The sequence below is a fragment of the Mus musculus genome, chromosome 6 (genome assembly GCF_000001635.26).
Source record: "Mus musculus strain C57BL/6J chromosome 6, GRCm38.p6 C57BL/6J".
Classification (NCBI taxonomy): Eukaryota; Metazoa; Chordata; class Mammalia; order Rodentia; family Muridae; genus Mus; species Mus musculus.
This window is the reverse complement of record NC_000072.6, coordinates 137,137,854-137,153,271: the sequence shown is the minus strand read 5'-3', so window position 1 is coordinate 137,153,271 and position 15,418 is coordinate 137,137,854. Positions and strand designations below refer to the sequence as shown.

Sequence of the window (15,418 nt, the reverse complement as noted above, 5' to 3'; positions counted from 1 at the left end):
AACAGTGAGCAGCAGACAGGCTCTACGACAGCGTCATGGAACAGTGTGAGCGGGTCAGAATCCCGTGCACAGGGCAGAGGCCAAGCTCTTCCTTGGTTCCTTACAAGCAGGACTTTGCCCGCACATCGTGCCAGAGCCAGTATGCTTTTCCAAACAACGCACACCTCAGTCACTCTGCTATGAGGAATTGGGTTCTGAGACGACGGACAGGTGACTTACTTGGCAGTCTTGGGGAGAGATGGAACTAACCTGCAGCGCGTGCAGAATTTCTCCATGTGGGCCAACTGTGACACGGGCTAACCATTCCTAATCCAAAGTTGGAAACGCTCTGAATTTTGAAAATTTCTGAGTACCAAATGTCTCCAGCATCAAGATAAAGGATTCTTACCTGATAGAAGCTGAGAACATCCCAATATCCAAAACAACCTGAGAATTCTGAAACCCTGATAGTAGAAGCATTCCAGAGAAGGGGTGTTCAGCTTGCCCCAAGTATTTTACACACAGCCTTCGAACTTAGAACCTGAATCTAAACACCTTACTGCATGGCCAAGTCTCAGACAGAGACAGACTGAGGTACGATAGCCAGAGACTTGCTATAAAAGGATTTTACGTTGTTCTTTGGTAAATGGTGTTTATAAAATTTGTTAAAGGTGGTGTCAAAACAACTGCCACTCCGGAAAAAGTTTACAAATCTCTGCATTTTAGAAGCATGAGTAACATATTTTCTTCAATGATGCATTTCCTGTCTCCTTAAAAAAAAATTTTTTTTTAAAGGCTTTCCTCCTATTTTCTGTCACCAGGCAATAATTTAAGAGGGAAAGAGAAAAATAAAAATAGAAAGGAAAGAATTTTTAAGAATCGGGAATATTTGTCTGAAAAGTAATTGATTTTTCTTTTGCATCAAGAACCTCATAAATTATAACTGAGCCCAACAACTGGCTACACATGGTGAGATGCTTTGAAGGCTTACTCAAATACACGTGGTGCTAGGAAACAGATTATCTGCTGTGGGGCCTAGAAGTCTTTCCATTAAATTATTTTGTGTCTTTTTTTTCTTTTTAACTTTTTTTTTTCTTTCTGTCACAGCTCACTACGTAGACCCAGTTGACTTGTCACTTCCCATATGGAGTAAATGTATATTAATCCTCCTGCCTCTGCCACTCGAACGCTGAGATGACAGGTTAAAATATTTTGTATCTTGACCATATATGTTTGACATAGGGTCTCACTTAGTTCAGGCTGGCTTTGAACTCACTATTTACTCCAGGGTGACCTTGAACTCTTGGTTGTCTTGAATCCACCTTTAGAATCCCTGAGTTCCTCTCACAGGTGCCACTGTCTCCACTTGTATGCGGTGCTAGGGTTTGAACCTTGGTCTTTGGGCATGCTAGACAAGCACTCTGCCCCTGAGCCACACCCACAGCCCAGTGATAACTCCACTTCTTTTCTCTTTTCTATTATCAACCGCAGCCCATTATCAGAAGTGTATACCATGTATACAACAAAGCTAACCTTGAGATGATTTTTTTCTCAATTCAAGGCCTTCTCGGGTACCATTTGAGGAGAGGCTTGAGGAGGGATAGAAAGTAGCTTGAATACAGGACAGAGCTTGAAAGTTTTCCAAGCATGAACTCCAATAGGCAGGTTGCTAACAAAGTACTGTTCGGCCAGCAAGGTGGCTCGGCCGGTAAGGGTGGTTGTCTTCCAACCTGATGATCTGTGTTCTGTCCCCAGAACGTGTGTGTGTGTGTGTGTGTGTGTGTGTGTGTGTTAGAAGGAGAGAACTGACTACTGCTAGTAGACCTCCGACTGTCACACTTTCACCACACACACACACACAGACAGAGAGAGAGACAGAGACAGAGACAGAGAGAGACAGAGACAGAGAGACAGAGGGAGGGAGAGAAAGACAGAGAGAAGTGAATAAATAAGCTTTTCTTTAAGGACATTTCAGCTTGAGGTATGTAGACATTCACTGCTCAGATCACCATGAGACAGGATGTTGGCCACGGCTAAGGATGGGTTTGAGGAAGAGAGCAGTGGGGAGTTATTGGGAAAGGCTGAGTTCAAACTCCACCCATCCCTTCCTACAGATGAGCTCACAGTGCCTCAGATGAGGGCTAAGGAGCTGCCCCAGTCCTAAGTCAGCCATGGATTCTGATCTCAGGCACCACAACACCTAGCACTCTGACGGGTTCCAGCAGCATTCCAAGCCCAGCCCTAGGTGCTCAGCAAATGTGCCCATCCTTTCTTCTTGCCTGGTCCTCTCCTTGTCACCCAATGAGTTAGTCACCTTTCTCGTAGCTGTGACAAAATCCCTGACAGAAGCAACTGGAAGACCAATGGCTTGGCTTCATCTTGTGTTGGGAGAGGGTGCAGTTGTCACGGTTGGGGAGGCATGGGAGAGTTCATGGCTGTTGGTACATGTGGCCGGGATCCCTCCCATCTCCACAGACCAGGAAAGGACCAGGAAACAGGTGCAGAGAGGGCAGGAGTAAAGCTGCAAGCCCCACACCTCCCTCCCACCCAATGATGCACTATGTGTTGCAGTTCTTCTAGCAAAAGGTTCACAGCACCACCAGCTGGGAGCATGAACAAAAAAGCCCTTGGGCCTCTGAGGATATTTCACATTCAAACACAACGGTGGAGGAGGCTGGTTCAGGCTCAACCAGTGTCTGTGAAAATGTGTTTTTACTTTGTTTGAAAATCACTAGGGGAAATGGGGATCCAGAACAAAGGAAGCCACAATTCCACTAAGAGATCTTAGAGCCTACTTTTTAACTTTCAGCTCTGTTTTAAAAATAATTTTTTTCTGTTCCAAATTCCGTCTATGGTTTCATGCTAAAACCTCTTATTTGGCCTTGGAAGCCGAGCACTGAGTTGCTGGGAAGGAAGATGGGACCTGTGAAAGGACGAAAAAGCAGAAGCTTTTGTACGTAAAGAATGTGTTCAGTGTCTTCACTAGGGAAGAAAAAGAAAGGATATTCTTAAACTTGACTCTAAAGAGCCCAAGAAGCAAAAATGAGTAGTTTTCTAAAAGCCTGAGAATCCATCTTTTCAGTATTATGGAAAATATGTTGTCAAGTCAAAGGATTTAAAAAAAAGTTTAACACCACCATAGGGGGATTCTACTCCTTCACTGGGGTGGGGGTGGGGGGAGTTGGTCTTGTGAACAAAGAAACAGGAAGATCCAAGCTCTCACCTGGGGAAGTGCCCCAGCTCCTGACAGCCGATGATCACCGACTGGTTAGGCTCAGATCCCATCAGATAACCAGAGATCTTTCATCTGTCATGAATAATTCATTATTAGTTATTTCTGGAGCCTTCTAGGTCAATTTGTACCTTTAAAAACTATGCTGTTTCTTATAAATGCCAAGGGTCACTGTTTTCGTTGTTACTAATCTTTTGATTCCATAACTGAATATTCAACGTTATAATATGTAGACGTTTAACAAAAACTTGATGTGCAGATCTTTGATGGCAAACCGGAACTTTATTAGATGCTTCTTTGGGGACCCCCCCCACCATGTAAAGCAGAAAGGACATTTCCTTCTGTGCAAATTAAGAAAGTCTTCAAACAAACCGACACTGAGACCACGTAAGCTACTGTATTTTTAAAAGCATCTCTTTTAAAAGGTTTATTTTTATTTTTATTTTTATTTGCATGTCTGTGTATATACCATGTGTGGGCGAAGGTGCCCTTGGAAGCCAGAAGTCCATCAGCTTCCCTGGAGCTGTCCACTATGGGTGGTGGGAACTGAACTCCAGTTCTCTACAAGAGGCTGAGCCATCCCGTCAGCCCCTTAGAAATGACCTTGCATTACCATGGCTTTCAGTATATAAGTAAGCAGTCTCAGTCTTATTTGATCTGATCCCGGGTAAGACATTCTTTATAGCTGATACCATTCTCTCTGCTCAGTCAAGTTTGTTAGCAGGCTGTGAACATTAAGTTCAAACACCATTCTCACTATCAATTCGCTGCGTTTGTAACAAATAGTAATCTGGATGGTTCTTCTTAAAAAGGAAACTTTTACGACAGTGATAAGATTTTCTTTTCTTTTCTTTTCTTTTCTTTCCTTTCTTTGTTTCTTTCTTTCTTTCTTTCTTTCTTTCTTTCTTCTTTCTTTCTTTCTAACTGAAGGAAAAGAATTGTCAAGATATGGCAAATTCATTTTTGTCCTTGCTTCTGCTCTGAAGTGCACTGATGCAGGCAGGCAGGCAGAACTAAGTCAAACCTCACAGGTGCCAGGTCCTAGGCTAGCTCCTAAGTGCTTTTCAGAACTCCAATGTAGGGGCCAGTGAGGTGACCCAACAGCTGAGAAGCTGAATTCAGTCCCTAGGACCTACATGATGGAAGGAAGGAACCAACTCCTGTAAGTTGTCCTCTGATCTACGCACACACACATATGTTTTTGTAATCCCGACTGCGTGTGACTTATACTGGATTTATACTAGTGTGCACCTGTGTGATGGCTAAAGCTAAAATCCCAGGTACTTGGAGCCTAAGTGATCTGTGAATTTCTATCTTTTAAGTGACTAGACGATATTGAGACATAAAGTCTATGTTTATTTAGTTTCACATTTGATTTTTTACTTGCATGCAGGGCAAATCCCACTTTAGAATATGTGAATATATGACAAGTATGAAATGGCCTGTATCCTACACACTGAGATCTGTACTAGCCCCACTGTAGCCTGGTATAAACCAAACAAGAACATTCCATAAAAATGCTGGGGACACAATGGTATCACACAGTGGAAACAGTTCATAAAATGTATATGCTATTGAAGACATAGTAACTCACTTATCTCTAAATGGCTACATTGGGAAAGATACAGGACACTGCCCCCAGGACACCGCCACCCAGGGTCTCACACACATCTGATTTACATGAAGCAGATGATGAGATTCTGGACATTTGAGCTGGTGATATTTTGGCCTGAGGCTACAATGGGCTGAGACTCTTGAGGGACTTGGGATAAGGTATGCTGCACACGAGTCTGTCTTTAGAGGTCACAGAGCAAACTCTGGTGGATGGAATCACAGGGTCCCTAGTCAACTGGCTAGTTTAAAAAACGTGTCACTATGTTCCCTTATGTGAAAAGGGGACTTTGCAGTGAGATTGAGTTTATGAATACAGAGGGAACCGAACCTAAAAGTTGAAAGCGAGGGACCTTTCCAGGCTAGGCTTAGAGGCAGAGGCCATAGGAAGATGGGACTAAGAAGTGACATGGGCACATAATGGTTCTATAAGACTTTTTTGTTTTCAGTCTTTTTTTTTTTTCCATTTTTTATTAGGTATTTAACTCATTTACATTTCCAATGCTATACCAAAAGTCCCCCATATCCACCCACCCCTTGTTTTCAGTCTTAAAGGCGCCTGTGACAGGCAGATATTTTGACAACTCCCTCAGTGCACAAATCTAGTAATGACAAAATGAGAACCCGTGCTGAGTGTGCAACTCACGCGCGCTATCTTTGTAGTTTTAGGTCCGTCTCCCCATCCCTTATGGAGATAAGCTCAGCTCCGACACTCAGCACCACGAACTCCAGAACACAAATGTCCCCCAGTCGTCTCCCCTTACCCTGCTTATTATCTGTGAGGTTCTCACAGGATTCTAAAAGAACCTGATTCTATGATACCTAGTCAGTGCAATAAGTTTATAGCCGTGTAGGATCCGCACCTCGCTGCCGCACTGGAATGTAAGTTACAGAGACAGGCATTTGTGCAGGAGTTGACCTGCTTACTGATTGGCTTGCTGAAGATGCACAGTAAATATGTGGAGGAGAAAAGATGGCCTCAGATTGATATTGTACGTGTTGCATAGAATACACAATGGACATATTTTAGAAAACTGCAGTGCAAACTGTTTTCAGGTATGAGCCTGAGTCCTGTGCATCGGTGATTGGCTGACTCTGTGATTGGCTGATTCTGTGTTTGGCTGATTCTGTGATTGGCTGACTCTGTGATTGGCTGAATCTGTGATTGGTTGACTGTGATTGGCTGACTCTGTGATTGGCTGGGTCTGTGATTGGCTGACTCTGTGATTGGCTGGATCTGTAATTGACTGGATCTGTGATTGGCTGGGTCTGTGGTGGGCTGGGTCTGTGGTAGGCTCGGTCTGTGATTGGCTGACTCTGTGATTGGCTGGGTCTGTGGTTGGTTGGGCCTGTGATTAGCTGGGTCTGTGATTGGGTGGGTCTGTGGTTGGGTGGGTTTGTGGTTGGCTGGGCCTATGGTTGGTTGGGCCTGTGATTGGCTGGGTCTGTGGTAGGCTGGGTCTGTGATTGGCTGGGTCTGTGGTAGGCTGGGCCTGTGATTGGCTGGGTCTGCGGTCCTTGGGATGATGGTCATCAGGAACTATGCTTATTTTATGATTGAAACCTTCTTCTCTTGTTCCTTCTCACCTTCTCATTCCTACCGGGACTGTTTTGTTTCAGTGGTAACATCTAGTAGGATTATACAATGTTTATAAAATATAGATTCAACTGTGGATGTTTAAGAATAACTTCCTCTCTCTGGTATAATTATGTATAAAATACCTGACAATGAGTTGCCAGCAATAACTTAGGTAGGAGTCATCCTGTTTTAAAGGTCTCTAAAATCAAATTTTCTGCCCAGAGAAGTGGTCTCCTTTGGATTCACTTAGCGTTTTTATGTCATAATTACTCGCATTGTCAAACTTGATTAGATGTATCATCACAATGGGAAGACAATTCTGGGTACCCGTGAGAGTTTCCTCTCATGGTTTCACTAGGGAGGATAGACCCACCCTAACATGGTGGCACTAACTCATGGGTTGGGGTCCACTGAAAGACGAAAGCAAGCTGAGTACTGGCGTCCACTTGTGTTGGCTCCCTGACTGTGGATACAGCGTAACCAGGCACCTCGTGTTCCTGCTGCTGTGGCTTCTTTGCCAAGATGGACAATACCCTCAAGCCGTGAGGCCACATAAACCCTTCTCCCATAACGTCCTTTTTGAAGTGTTTTACCGAAACAATGAGAACCAAAAATAACCAAAAACCTTCAGGTCAGTAAAGGTTTCCCCCCACTTTAGCGTTGGAGGCGGCCATCGGCACATTTTTGGTGTGTCTCCAGCTGAGGACCAGTTGACCATCCTTACACTGACCTTTGCACTTGAGCTCAGGTGGTGTCACAGAGCCCAAGCTTGAGGCCACACATACTTGAGAAATACCTTCCCTAGGGACACAGTACGATTGAGACAAGATGTCGTATTTTAGCATGTACACGCCAGCTCTGTAATACGCTGACAATGTTAATTATTGCTGTTCAGGAAGCTAGGGCCATCTCTTCAGTCTGCAAAGCTTTGTCTGACCAGGACAGAATGTTCCTTCTTCCTGTTTTCATTGAATAAAAATGCCATGTCTACACTGTCCCACAAGATTGCATGCTATGTTTAGCCCTTCGTGCTTGTTACTGCTCCATCTTTGGACTGACCGCGAATTCTAGGAAGAATCGTTGTCCAGTGAGGACTCACCCATAGATAGGAGAGAAGGGTCATTTGGCCCATGCTCTTCGAGCTGTCCAAGGTCACACATCCGGCTCTGGAGCGCTTGTAGAATAGCACACCCCATGGGCCGGTACCGTATTGGCTGTGCTTCACGTGTTGATGGCTTTCTTCTTTTTACATCCTCTCCATCAAGACTTTGTACAACCTGGGTACAAGAAACACAAACTATTGATTGAGCTCCTGCTGCCTCTCAGTCCCTGCATCAGATCTGAGACATGAACTGAGGTCAGGCTGGACCCCAAAGCTATAAGCTTTCTGAGGGAGGAGACTAACACATTAGCAGTGTCTCTGCCTCTCTCCGTTTTGCTCCATGCTGGCTTCCACCCACTCTCTCTGAAGTGATTCCCACTTGACCTCTGTTCAATTTTTGAAACAAATAAATACTAGTGGGCTTGGGTAATTAATGAGACAAACAAGGAGAAACAAAACCAGTTAAGCTTGCTGTGCCTCAAGGAGACATGTGGAAAATTTCCATAGGTCCAAAGCAGGATATGTCATCGCTCACGGAGCCTCGCGAAGGCCACCTACTTAGCAGGAAGAAAATGAGTGGGCAGGAAAGAAAGATTAGCACTGACCTTTGTCTTTGCTCCCACTCTGCTTCCTAAGCAAGCCGAGAAGTTGCCCTTGAAGGGGGGAGGGCAGCTTTTGTCTGGTACAGCGCGTTAGAGATGCTGGACTGTACCCAAATCAACAGTCCTGAAGGCCGCCGTGGAAATCTCAACGCCCCCTTACCCCATCTCTCCACAGCTAATTAGATTCTTCTCAAGTCAACAGCTATTTCTTCATTAGTCACGATTTGAGTGGTGCTCATGGAGGCTCTCCTCCTCAAGACTTTGCAAACATTAATTTGACAGGCTCTTCAACTACGTGTGTGTGTGTGTGGGGGGGTGTCAAGACATTTCCAAAGATTTATTTTATTTTGATTCATAAGCATACGCAGGAGTGTGTTTAAACGTGAGTGCAGGGATTTGCAAAGGGTGGAGGAGAGTGTCGGATACCCTGGGGTTGGAGGTATGGATGCTTGCGACCTAAGGACCTAACGTGTGCTAGGAAACAGGCTGGAGTCCTCTGAGATAGCCGCGCATGCGCTTGACCACTGAGCTTTCTCTCCAGCCCGACACTCCTGGGGAGTGAGGGAGGAAATCCTTAGCTCAAGCTACTTCCTGATATTAGGCAAACTGGAAATGGGTTTTGCAAACACAGTAGACGTTGGGGTCCTTACAAAACGTATGTCTAGCTGTCAGGGGACAGAGGCCAGCCTGGTCTACATAGAGTCCCAGGCTGTCTTGAGAGAGAAAAGTGGGATCAGTGTGGGGCTGGAGAGATGGCTCAATGATTTGAGGAGTGCTTTGTGTTCTCTCAGTGGACCAGAGGTCAGTTCTCAGCATTGCAGTCAGGCAGCTGTGAGTTTCCTCTAACTCCAGAGGCTGCAGCGCCCTCCTCTGGCTTCCAAAGACACCTACATTTATATAAAAAGTAAAAATAAAATAAAATAAAATAAAATAAAATAAAATAAAATAAATAAAATAAAAATGTTCTTAAAGATTAATGCCCACGGAATCTTTCACCTAGATAAGATTCCGCTCCTTGCACCCCCGGGATTCTAGCACCTTCTCAGCAGTCCAACACAATGAACCCAAACTCAGCACCCAGAGGGAAAAGCTAGGGCCGGCCCTTCTGCCTTCACCAGAATTGCTCCAAATCAGTAAAACAAGTTTCTTGGCTCTAGAGGCAATGTTGAGAATTCTTGGGAGAGATGGGCTCCAGTCTTTTAAACAACACCAAGGCTGTATACACAGTGTGTAAATCTGAGATAAGGAAGGGCCTGCTAGCAAAATGCAAGGTGTTCCTTTGTGACCCAGACTCCACTATCAGGGAGGCTGCGCCCCCTTTTGTCTTAAGTCATAAATGGTTAGTTAAATAAAGCTGATATTTCAAAGCTTATGATCTAAGGGAAGCTATACCTATTTTCTTTTATTGAAAATAGGATTCTTCCATCCAGTATATTCTGATTGTGGTTCCATGTCACGTCACCCCCATAGCCCCCAACACTCACCCCCTACCAGTTCCTCTGATATCCTCTTTGACTCCCTCTGAAGAAGAAGAAGAAGAAGAAGAAGAAGAAGAAGAAGAAGAAGAAGAAGAGGAGGAGGAGGAGGAGGAGGAGGAGGAGGAGGAGGAGGAGGAGGAGGAGGAGGAGGAGGAGGAGGAGGAGGAGGAAGAGGAGGAGGAGGAAGGAGGAGAAGGAGAAGGAAGAAGGAAGAAGAAGGAGGAGGAGGAGGAGGAGGAAGAAGAAGAAGAAGAAGAAGAAGAAGAAGAGGAAGAAGAAGAAGAAGAAGAAGAAGAAGAAGAAGAAGAAGAAGAAGAAGAAGAAGAAGAAAGAAGAAAGAAAAGATAAAGCACAAGCATACAGATCAAACTAAAACGAAAGAGACAAAAAGAAGAAAAAGAACCAGAGGGAAAAAGCAGGAGAGACGCATTTAGGTGCGGGGAGACGCACTTCCACACACAGGAATCTGTTTTTAAGAACTGGGAAGCTGCGGGCAAAAAGTGAGGGAGTAGGCTGTGGTAAAGAGGCCAGTTTTTGTGACTTCTGAAAGAGCCTGTGTGATCCTCCTGAAAGCCTCTGCCTCCCCTCCCCTCCCACTTCTATCCCCACCCCCACCCCCACCCCTCACCCTAACCCCCAGCTGCAGAGGCCTGGAATGTGCTGCCGAAGGAAGTCTGTGTTTGTTAGTGAGAGTTCAGCCTGCAGCCAGTGAAAGTGCGTCGGGCAAGCCTTGAAGTCCTGCGGAAGTCAGGCTTCTCCTCTCCGCCCCCCCCCGCCCCTCCGCCCCCCCCCCACGAGATTTAGCATAATCCCCTGCAGTTCTCCACCCCTGGGAGATCATCTAAAGCCCGTGACTCACTGTTTTGATTGCTCGAAGGGGTACTCTTCGCTTTTTACTTGGTTTCCTCCTCTTGCAGCCAAGTTTCAGATTCAAATCCTTTTGCGGGGAGGGGTGGGAAAACAGAGACTGAGAAGACGCGCACCCCCCCCCCCCACACACACACACCCCCGCCCCTTCCACTGGTGTTCTTGGCTCATGGTGACAGTAACCAGAAGCATTTGCTAGTAACCAAATTTAGGGACAGAAGAAGACAAGCCAGCGAAACAGTAGCTGAAGTTTGGGAATTTTCTCCCATTTACAATTACTCTTTTTTCTTCTCCTTATTGACAGAATAGTGTTTTCATGCAAACCAGACAGAGTCAAAATGCCAAATGATCAGGGCTACCTCTCCCAGCATAAAAGGTCAGAACACAGCAGGCTGTATTATGTGGCTGTTCTTAGGTCATAGACCCACTTATGTTCATACAACCCGTTTTCTGCTTTGTTTTTCTTTGAAAGGAGCCTAGGAATGAGGATGTGGTTAAATTTATCCTGGTCTTCAGATGCAGTCTCCTAAGGTCTTCCTGTAAGGAAGAGTATACCAACTGGCTATTCAATACTAACCAAATTGTCAGCCCTGAAAACACATATACAGGTAACAGTACACAGACCGAAGAGGTTGCATTTAGGAATCTGTATGCATATACACGTGTGTGTGTGTAACAACAATCAACAAAAAAAGAGTCTCTACATTTGAAAGAGCACAGAGAGGTATACGGGAGGGTTTGAAGGGAGGAAAGGGAGAAATGAAGTAATTATATCATAATCTCAAAAATTAAAAAAAATTATATTTTTAGGAACTAGGATTCCACAGAATCGGTTTCTTGTAGGCTTGCTACACGGCAATGAGAGTATGGGGGAATATCTTGTGATGTCAAAAAGGAAGTGTGTGAGCAAAGAAATCTGTTATCCAGTTGATATTGGCCTACCCATGTCAATTTCTTAGTTTTGATGAAATTCCGTGGCTATATGAGATGTTGGCATTCGTGAATCCCGGTGAAACGTAGATGGGACTCTGACCTTGTTTCTACAAATCTTTTTTAAGTCTAGAGTAGTCTCAAGTGAGTCACTGTAGGTTGATATTTTGTTATCTCTCTACACTTTTCAACATTAAGAAATAAATGACTACATATCACCCAGGTCAGTGTCAAGGTCTCCACATCCAGTGGCACTTGGCATCTATTTATCCATCCAACAGTCTCTCAACACTCCATTGCTCTGTCAGCCTCTGGGATTGCACAGCTCACAAGTTAGGCAGATCCTCGAAAGGCTATCTGTACCAGGATGAGGGAGGTGTCTGGGCTTATGAAAACACAGAAGTTAAGGAAGGCTCGGAGGACCAGATAGAGACCACCCAGCGGCAAATGCCTATGCATTAACCAAGAGGGGGAAGTGACTGGAGAGAGAGGGGAGGTGGGGGCAGAATGTGTCTGAGGCACAGGAAACAGTGTAACACAGATGTGTGTGTGTGTGTGTGTGTGAGAGAGAGAGAGAGAGAGAGGAGAGAGAGGAGAGAGAGAGAGAGGAGAGAGGGGGGGGGAAGTGAAGCAGAGGAGTTCAGGGTACGGAGCTCAGTGGGAGCGCAGATGACGCTGGAAAGATAATGAGTGTCCAGATGACACCAAGGAGTCGGTGGTTTAACTGGAGTATGATGGCGATCTAATAAAGAGCCTGAATCCCTGAATCAGGAGCCTCCGGAGATGGCACTCGATACAGAAGAAGCTACCTCACAGAGCTGACGGGGTGGAAGCAGAAAAGCCCTGCCTAGACAGTCTAGCAGACTGCTGAGCTCCAGGTTCAGTGGGGGACCCCCATTGTAAAACAGCAAGTTAGAAAAGCAATCGACAAGACACCTGATTTAACCTCTGGCCTGTGAGTGCAGGCACATAGTGTGCATGCACAGATACTCCTAGGCACAGCATAAACACACACCACACACACACATACACACACACACATACACTCCTAGGCACAGCATGAACACACACACACACACACACACACACACACACACACACACACACACACACACACACAGAGCTTGAATCAGGAAGTTTAATAAAACTACGTTTAAACCAAAAACCTCTGACTTTTCTAGGAGAGAGGTAGATTATGTGGGGCAGAAGAGGAAACCAAGGAGAGAGCAGTTGCAGCAGTCTTAGTGAACAGTGCCTTGGCACCCTGATAAGGATTTGAAACTAAGGGTCACAGTTTGAAGGAGCTTTGGGGAAACAAGTAACAGAGCCAGTGTCTGATATTTGGAGTGACACGGAGAGTGGGGGGAGATTTAGTGTTTAGAACACATCTCGTCTCCACATCTAGAATGTGTACATCATTTAATCTATACGTACCCTCAAGCCTTGCAGGTGGCAGTGGCCTGTGACTGTTGGGTGGCTTTCTGGAGAGCCACATGAGTGTATGTTGGTGTGTCAGACATACCTTAAGTTAACCCCTCCCCAGTCATGGCCTCCGTCTCTGAGTTCAAGCAGAATCTGTAATTTGCTTCTAAATTGAGTAGAAAATGACAGGCCGGTTGAGTGGCACTTGTATAATTAAATTACACTATATAAAGCTCTGTCTTAGCTGACTGTGTGGCACAGACCTTTCCTTCCATCTTTGAGGTTTCTGTGGTATTTAAAGGGGACTTGTATGGCAAGGGATTATGGGTAAACTCTTAGCTCTACAAGTGACCACGGGTGACCACCACTATGAAACGTTAAACCTACAAAATCACGCTGAGGCCATGAGTTCCGCCAACCATGTGAAGACATTTGGAAGCAAATCTTGCCCAAGCCAAGTTGTCACTGAGATGACCCTGTCCTGCAGATGATTAGGTTGCTCAGAGCCACGGACCTGCAGAAACTCTGAGATGCTGCATCTGGTAGTGTGAACCTGGAGTCCCAGCACCTGGTAGGTGGAAGCAGGAGGATCAAGAGCTTATGAACAGCCTTCGCTACACAGTGCAGTCAAGATTAGCCCAGGCTATGTGAAAGAAAACCAGAAACACTGAGGTAACAAAGTGTGTTGCTCTAAGCGACAGAGTTGGTGACAGTTTGTTATGAGGCCACAGAAAGGGACATTCTTGAGCATTCCTTCTCCCTCTTCTGTGTGCCTCATCTCTCTCTCTCTCTCTCTCTCTCTCTCTCTCTCTCTCTCTCTCTCTCTCTCTCTCTCTCTGAACCACCAGAGTCTTAACCTGACAGCTCTTCCCTTTGGCTTCCACTACCCTTTACCTAGTCTGGATGTTCCAAATATGGAAAACTAACATTGGCTCTGTTTATCAGCCCTGGCTGACTTACAAATTAAGAGGCATCGTTACCACTTTGGGGTAACCCCAGAATAGTGGACTTTGGCTCCTAGGTGTGAGAATACCTCAGTGTTTTCTTGCTGCCTAAACCCTGCCAGCCTATCATAGTCCCACATTGGCCTTGCGTCTTCTCCCCTGTGCTTCGTCAGTGGCCCCCGTGGACCCACGGTGCCTTCAGGTTTTGTGTAAACCATCATCATCCCTTAGGTTTGTGCTTCGTGAACCCCTCTCTACTCTCTAGCAAAACCTCTGATTCTCCCCTGTTCTCCTGCTACTGAGAAGGATGGTCGAACTTAAACTCACACTAGGAAATGGATAGGAGCATTTAAAGACAGCATGTTTGGGAATCTACAAAGTCTAAGAATTCATACACGCGTCTCTCGTGAACCTCCCTGGTATCAAGGTCAAGCTTTTGGCTGACGTTGGTGATAACCAGAAGGTATTTACTTTTGGGCTTTTCCACGAATTGATGAGGACAGACGTACCAAGAAACTCCCCTTTGGCTTTCAAAGCAAAACAAAACAGAACACAACTATTTTTGGCCCTTACTTTCAGCGAAGGCCATGTGAATCTGTCCCCAAGAGGACCCTTTTCTAATCCTTCAGCCATGAAATAATTTATCCAACTAATGCTTAATTGTCACTTGCTCTAAGCCAGTCTCTGCATGGGGCTCTGGGGATACAGCAATGAGCAAGCTGGTTGAACTCAGTGGGATTTGTCTTGTAAAATGGAGATCTATATTGCAGAAAGTTAACAGCTACAGCACATAGTGTTTCAGAAGGGATGCCTGTAATAATAAGCAAAATAAAGGGATGGGACTGGAAACAGAGTGTGGACGTTTACAAGTTTGGATGAAGTGGTCAGAAAATATTTCAGTGGCAACAGTGCCCTTAATTGCAGTGTCTGAAGAGCGCCAGGGAATAGATGATTAATAGTTTCCACATGCAAAGGAAATTCCAAGTATAGAGGTCCTGTATCTGCAACGGGACTTGTCAGCTGTGGGCACCAGAGTGGAGCAGAGAAAAGGGAAGAGGTGGGAGAGAGACTCTTTAGACAATGTAGATCTATAGATTGCAGGACAGCTCTTCCTAGAACAGGATGTAAGGCCATGGATATATGTTAAGAGGAGGGTGAGTGAACTGGCTTGCATCTGATAGTACTCCTGTTACTTCTTTTTTTTTAAAGTTTTTTTTCTTATTATGTATTTTCTTCGATTACATTTCCAATGCTATCCCAAAAGTCCCCCCCCCCACTCCCCTACCCACCCATTCCCATTTTTTGGCCCTGGCGTTCCCCTGTACTAGGGCATATAAAGTTTGCCTGACCAATGGGCCTCTCTTTCCAGTGATGGCCGACTAGGTCATCTTTTGATACATATGCAGCTAGAGTCAAGAGCTCTGTTGCAAGGACGGTGATTTAGCTGTCCCTTGTGAGACTAGGCCGGGGCCTAGCAAACACAGAAGTGGATGCTCACAGTCAACTATTGGATGGATCACAGGGCCCCCAATGGAGGAGCTAGAGAAAGCACCCAAGGAGCTAAAGGGATCTGCAACCCTATCGGTGGAACAACATTATGAACTAACTCTTGTTACTTCTAAATGTACGTTGTGTTTGCAGGGGTGAGCTTTAAGACAAAGGTAAAAGCCAA

General features: G+C 45.3%; 1 protein-coding gene and 1 long non-coding RNA gene across 4 annotated transcripts in view; one reads left to right on the top strand and one right to left on the bottom strand.

Annotated features, from left to right (window-relative positions):
- Rerg (RAS-like, estrogen-regulated, growth-inhibitor) overlaps positions 1 to 15,418 on the top strand; it is a 115,672-nt gene that overhangs the window by 17,225 nt on the left and 83,029 nt on the right. The window lies entirely within an intron of this gene.
- Positions 1,559 to 10,523, bottom strand: Gm38914. The gene is made up of 3 exons (XR_003956537.1): positions 10,443 to 10,523; positions 8,109 to 8,992; positions 1,559 to 7,678 (listed from the first exon to the last, which is right to left on the bottom strand). It is a non-coding gene; the product is annotated as a predicted gene, 38914 (long non-coding RNA).